Source organism: Mustela lutreola, chromosome 8, assembly GCF_030435805.1.
Source record: "Mustela lutreola isolate mMusLut2 chromosome 8, mMusLut2.pri, whole genome shotgun sequence".
Taxonomy (NCBI): Eukaryota; Metazoa; Chordata; class Mammalia; order Carnivora; family Mustelidae; genus Mustela; species Mustela lutreola.
Genome location: NC_081297.1, coordinates 33322500 through 33328499, shown reverse-complemented (window position 1 = coordinate 33328499; position 6000 = coordinate 33322500).

Genomic DNA, 6000 nt, shown 5'->3' with positions numbered 1-6000 from the left:
TGGGACTCAACCCCAGGACTCTGGGATGATGACCTGAGCCATGGCAGATGCTTAACTGACTGAGCCACCCAGGCATCCCCGTAATAAATTCTTTGTAAATGTAGATATTTTGGGGGAAGAAAAAAAAAACAAGAATATATTTTCTTACTGGATAATTTTTACAAATTTTAGTTCTGTCAAGTTTTTTTGTTAAAAACATTAAGTATTTATCTTTGATTTATTTTATGTTCCTTTGATTGGATCTAAGGATCTCTAAGTGCAGGTAGATCTCAGATTTTCTTTTTCTTTTTCTTTTTTTAAGATTTTATTTTTCAGTAATCTCTATACCAAACATGGGGCTCAAATTTACAGCCCCAAGACCAAGAGTCACAAGTTCCCCTGACTGAGCCAGTGAGGCACCCCAAACCTCAGATTTTCTAATCCAGATCTCCACATCTTTAATTTTTAGGGGGAAAGACCATGTTCCACTTCTGCATTTCCCTAATTAACTAGACAAATCGTGCTCTGCTCTAAGGAACATTTCCAAATATCAGCTAAGAACTTTTCCCCTCCACATCCCTAGAGTCCTCCCAAGGGCAGTCTCCTCCCTCTCGACAGCATATAGCCACTAACCGAAGATTGATGCCCTTTCCTGACCCCCATTAACCTTTCAGTTTTTCTTCAGGGGTAATTTTTGACCACTGAAAATTAAATAACTCCAAATATGTATAATCTCAGTACTGAATATATTACAACACTGTAAGTCATAATTTTTAAGCTGACTGAAGTGATTTGCAAAGTTTTAAAAAGGAGACCTATAGGTAATGCGATGATGATAATATATTTATTTTCCAAAGAACCTAGGGAAATCTACACCGTTATATTTTATAGATGTCGTTCTGTGTAATCACATAATGCAGCATGTTGACTCCATCAATATCATTCACAAAAGCTGATGATGGTAAAAGCTAAGAACATAATTCCATTCTATACAGGTTCTTAATTCTGTATCTGGTAAAACAAATCGAATCACTGGTTTTTATGGAATTTGTTTTTCTTTGTATGTAATTTGTTTTTCTTTAATTTAAGGTGTTTTTCTTTTTGTAGCCTTCAAGGTAGAGACACTATCTGCCACCATGCATAGGATCTGGGAAAGGAAATATTCTTGATTCTTCCCTTTCTGGCCTCCTTTAAACCCAATAAATCTCCAGGTTTTCTGATACAACCCCAAGTATTTTTCATTTGTGTTTCCCACATGAAGATTAGAAAGGAAAAAATAAACCTCTTATTATTTATTGATGATACAGTTGTCTTCATAGAAAACCCAAAAGAATCTATAGAAAAATTATGAAAATCACTGAGAGAGTTTGGCTAGGTTGCTGAATACAAAATCAATGCACAAATAGCAGTTGTGTTTTTATACATCAGTAGAAGTAGCTAGAAAATACAATTTTGAAAAAAGATGTCATTTATAATAGTGGCAAAAATATAAAGGAACAAGAGAATCTTTTATGATAAACAAGTTTTTATGAAAACATTTTAGGACTTTGTGGAATAAAGAAGGGCTAAATAAATGGAAAGATGTTTTGTGTTTGTAAACTGAAAGATTCATCACCCATTGCTCCTATATAGACTATTTTATTTTATTTTATTATTGCTTAATGTTTATTTTTAAAATTTTAATCCTAGTATGGTTAATCAATGTTATATTAGTTTACAGGTGTACAATATATTGATTTAATAACTCAATGCATTTCTCAGTGTTCCTCAAGATTAGTGTACTCTTGGGGCTCCTGAGTGGCTCAGTGGGTTAAGCCTCTGCCTTCGGCTCAGGTCATGAGCCCACGTTACTTTATTATGGCAGCTCTATAAAACTCATACATCTCGTTTGAATTGTTTTCTGTTACTTGTGGGGTTCTGTTCGTGCACCTGCTATGTTCTTCAAGTCTCAGGCGCTTGGCCTTGCCCCTCCATGGCCTGGCACACCCCTCGCTCCTGGTGCCTCTCCCAGCTCTCCTGCCTGTTTCTAGGGTTCCAGGGAGTACTTTAGATCGGAAGCCTCTGCTTTTGTGTCTCTCTGTCCCTTAGCGAGCTCTCTGAAGGCAGACAGAGTAACATTCGTCTGTGCCTCCCCCATAGGTAAGTGCCAGGTACACAGGAGTAGCCCAGCGGCCCTTGTGGGTCACACACACTAGAGGAGCACAGACCACACCCGGAGAAGGTAGTTTGGGGAAACACTAATAAGGACCATCTAAAATGGTAAACTCCTGTGTTACTCATTTTATTTGTGTTTATTTCATTTTGCATTGAAATAGTATATAAATTCTGAAGAGGGGAGGGCGAGGGACATCGAATTCTAAAATTACTTGGCATCTTTTGGTGTAGATTTTCCCTTCAGATGAAAAGCACATGTCACCACCAATATGCCTATTTCAGTTCCCAAAAGCAAGCACAGGAGTAAAATCCTAAGCTGATATTGCTAATGACTGTATCTGCACACTGGTGTCTTACAACTGAGTGGTAGGTGACATTTTCATCCAGTAGAACTTACCAGGTGCCTTATCCATGCTGGTCACTGGGGATGGTGGGCAAGACGTTCCCTGTGAGGCCAGCATTCTGATGAGAGGAGGCAACGGGCAAGAAAATGCCAGGTAGTCATACATGCATGCAAAGCAAATACATTGTATAGGTTATGGGATAGAGAATAATGGGGGTTCTTTTTAGTTGGGTGGTCAGGGAAGCCCTGTCTAAGGAGCTGGCATTTGAGAAAGACCAAGATTCCGGATGGAGGAAGTAGAAAAGCAGAGCTCCAGGGCAGAACAGAGGAGCAGAAGGGAGGCAGGCCAGTACTGCCGGGTGTAGTGGGTGGTAGGGAGTAATGTTGGGAGGTGGTAGGCAGGGTCCAGATCATAAAGGGTGTCATAGCATCAAGCGTTAGTAGAAGGTCACTGAAGGGTTTAAGAAGGGGAGGGGAGTGGCACAATGTGACTCACATTTTTCAAAAGATCACTTGGCTTCTGTTTGAGAGATGGATGGGGTGTATCAGAGTCAAAGTCGTGGATGCTGTGTAAGCCCACGGAACTGATAAGATTATCTGGGCAGCCAGAATAGAGTGAGAAGATAATCGGCTGATCCTTGTGGTACTCCAAAATTTAGAGACATCCAGCCAAGGCGATGGAAAAGGAGTCCCCAGAAAGCATGGCAGCTAAGATAAATGCTTCAAGAGGAAGAAAAAGTGTGAAGTGTTGCCGAAGGATCGAGCGAAAAAAGGCCATTGGGTTTGGAAACAAGGAAATTTCACGTACACTGACAAGAGGAATTTGGGTGGAATTGAGATTTGAGAAGGTTTATGAGAAAATGAAAAGTGAGAGTGAAGATGGAAAGACCAAACGAGCCCTTCTCAAAGTCATGCTCTAAGGAGGAGCGGAAAATGGGAGCACTTTCTGGAGGGAACACTTTCTGTGGGCACAAGAGAAAGTGTGGAGACTCTGGAACTTGTGTGTATGCTAATACAAAAATAGATATTATGATGAACAATTTGGGGCATCACAATTCTTGAGACAAGAAGAGGTAGGAAGAAAAATGAAGGTAGGAAACATAGAAATTTGGGTTGTTATCAACAAGACAATACTAAAATTCAACTTAGTAACTTCAGTTTGCTAAAAGTTCACTTCGAAAAAATAATCAAAGTTATTCCGTAACTCTGGGCTATAAAATAAATACTACTACTAATAATAATGAAGATGCCAAGGGAACTATTTTTACTGAGTACTTTCTATAAATCAGGTATCCAGCTGCTTTATTTAGTTTATCACTCAGACAACATCTGGATGAAAAATGTATTTTTTTTTTTACAAATGAGGAAATTGGGGCTCAAAGAGTTTCATGTTTCACGATGAATAGGTGGCAGATCTAGGATCTAAATCCAGACCAACTGCCCAAAGATGCTCAGACCCAGCCTCGCCTCCCAATGCCCCTCTACTCTGTGCTTCCCTGGAACCCCAAGGGCCCTGAACTCCTACAATAGAACATCCCGCCTTAGCTATGTATGTGGCAAGGTACTGGGAATCTGTCACACTGTTCCGTTTAGAAGCAACTTCACTTTTTTCCTTTTGAAATTATTAAATACTGTCTCCCATGACTGAAACGGTTACCACTGTGAATGCGAGAGCTGTTTTTCCATACCAGCCGTTGCCTGAAAACAAAACGTCCTCTAGGAATAAATTTCTGTTCCCGGACAAGTTCTAGCAAGCTGTTGTTTCAGGTTGTTTATATTTTCTAAAGGCTCTTTATTTGGAGTTTATAAATACATGTGTATGTTTACAGCACAATCTGCTTGAGAACAAGAATTGTGTATTTGTGTTTATTTGTTTTTACTACTTTACATTTCCTTTATGCTTCTCTTAGAGCTTGGTATGCAGAAAAGATGTTCAGTAGGAGAACGCTGCTGGGTTGAAAGGAAGTGTTTGTGGAAAGCTAAGACTCTTACTGAGCTCCTCCTATTTAGGTCATGAAAACTCCAGGGAATGAGAATTTTATTAGATTGGACCCCTGATTGAAAAAGCCCTCCTTCCATTTTTAGCAACCTGGGGAATGATCAGTTCCTAAAAGCTGAAAATATGCTGTTCTTTGTGCATGTGCGCCATATGAGAGGCCCTCATTCTCTGAGCCGTAAGAGCTGCTTCAACGCAATCCGCTTCTAATGGGGAACAAAATTTCATACTAGCTAATTTTTTTAATGGTTTGAGATTTGTGTGGAAAAATGAAACTAGATAATGTGAAAAACTCCACCAAATCTTTAATTTATATTACGAAGGTTCAGGTCCCTATTATATGATAATATGGCCCCAGTGTCAGAATAAACCATGAATGTGTGAATCATTTACCTGGGGAAGGGGTGGACTTTTGTATATTACAGTGTCCTTTGCTTCCTGGCTGATTTTACAGTCTGGTCAGACAAAGAACTGTTTTTACAGAAAATAACCCCTAGGGTTACCAGTTTTCCCAACTGCCTTTTCTCAATCCTTTGGCTTTCAAATCATCCTTTTTTTGAAGCAACTGTCTTGCATCCCCTTGCAGATTCCCTCTTTAGTTTTAAACACCTAACCCTGGCGGATCCTGCCTGGGGAACAGCTCTATCTCAGAAGCGGTTCTCCAACATCGTTGCCATGAAAACCGCCCCTTCCATGAGATTGCATCTCCACTCTGCACATCTGTGCTGGGCGTTTGCCCCTTCTGACAACCAGAGAGTTAATGACTTACGCCCTGGATGAACTGCATGGTGGAAGAGGAATGAACATTACAGAGGAGATGTGATAATGGTCAAGCGTGAGGCTTCGTTAGTGGTCTATTTTCCGTTTGCTTGTGTCTCTAAGCTGTGTAATTTGGGAGCTAAGATAAAAACTTTCTCCCTATCCCTATTTGAAGTAGTGGGGCAGAGGGAGAAAAGGGAAGAAAACACTAGAATGATGTAAAGTATTAACCCTTGCTTTCTCTCCCTTCACCCCATTTGTTTTGTTTGTTTGCTCGTTTTTTTTTTTTAAGGCCCTGAGATCAAGACCTGAGCTGAGATCAAGAGTCAGACACTTAACTGACTGAGTCACCCAAGTGCTCCCCATTCCAGTGTCCTGATATTCCCTATTTCTCCTGAGTAACATCCTCCCTCCTGCTTCAGCGTTAACCCCAGTTACTAACATTCCCTACTTACCCCCTCTTCCCCCCAATCCAGGCATGGAGGGAGGGGAAAGAAAGGCAGACTAGCAGGGCCTGGAGGATAAAAGTGCTTTTCCAAGATGTGTTTGGACCATTAAACAATGATGAGATGGATCTAGGACCTGAGAAAAGGTAGGAGGACTGCACCCTTCGTCCCACCCCATCATTTAAATTCTCAGGGCACCGTGGAGCAGCTCCTCTAATTACAGCCCTTCAGGGAATGCTGTTCTGCTGCCTCCAACCTCCTTCCCCACCACCTACTGCCCACCACTCTTTATCCACCGACTCACAGCAGCCCAGCCCAGGCCC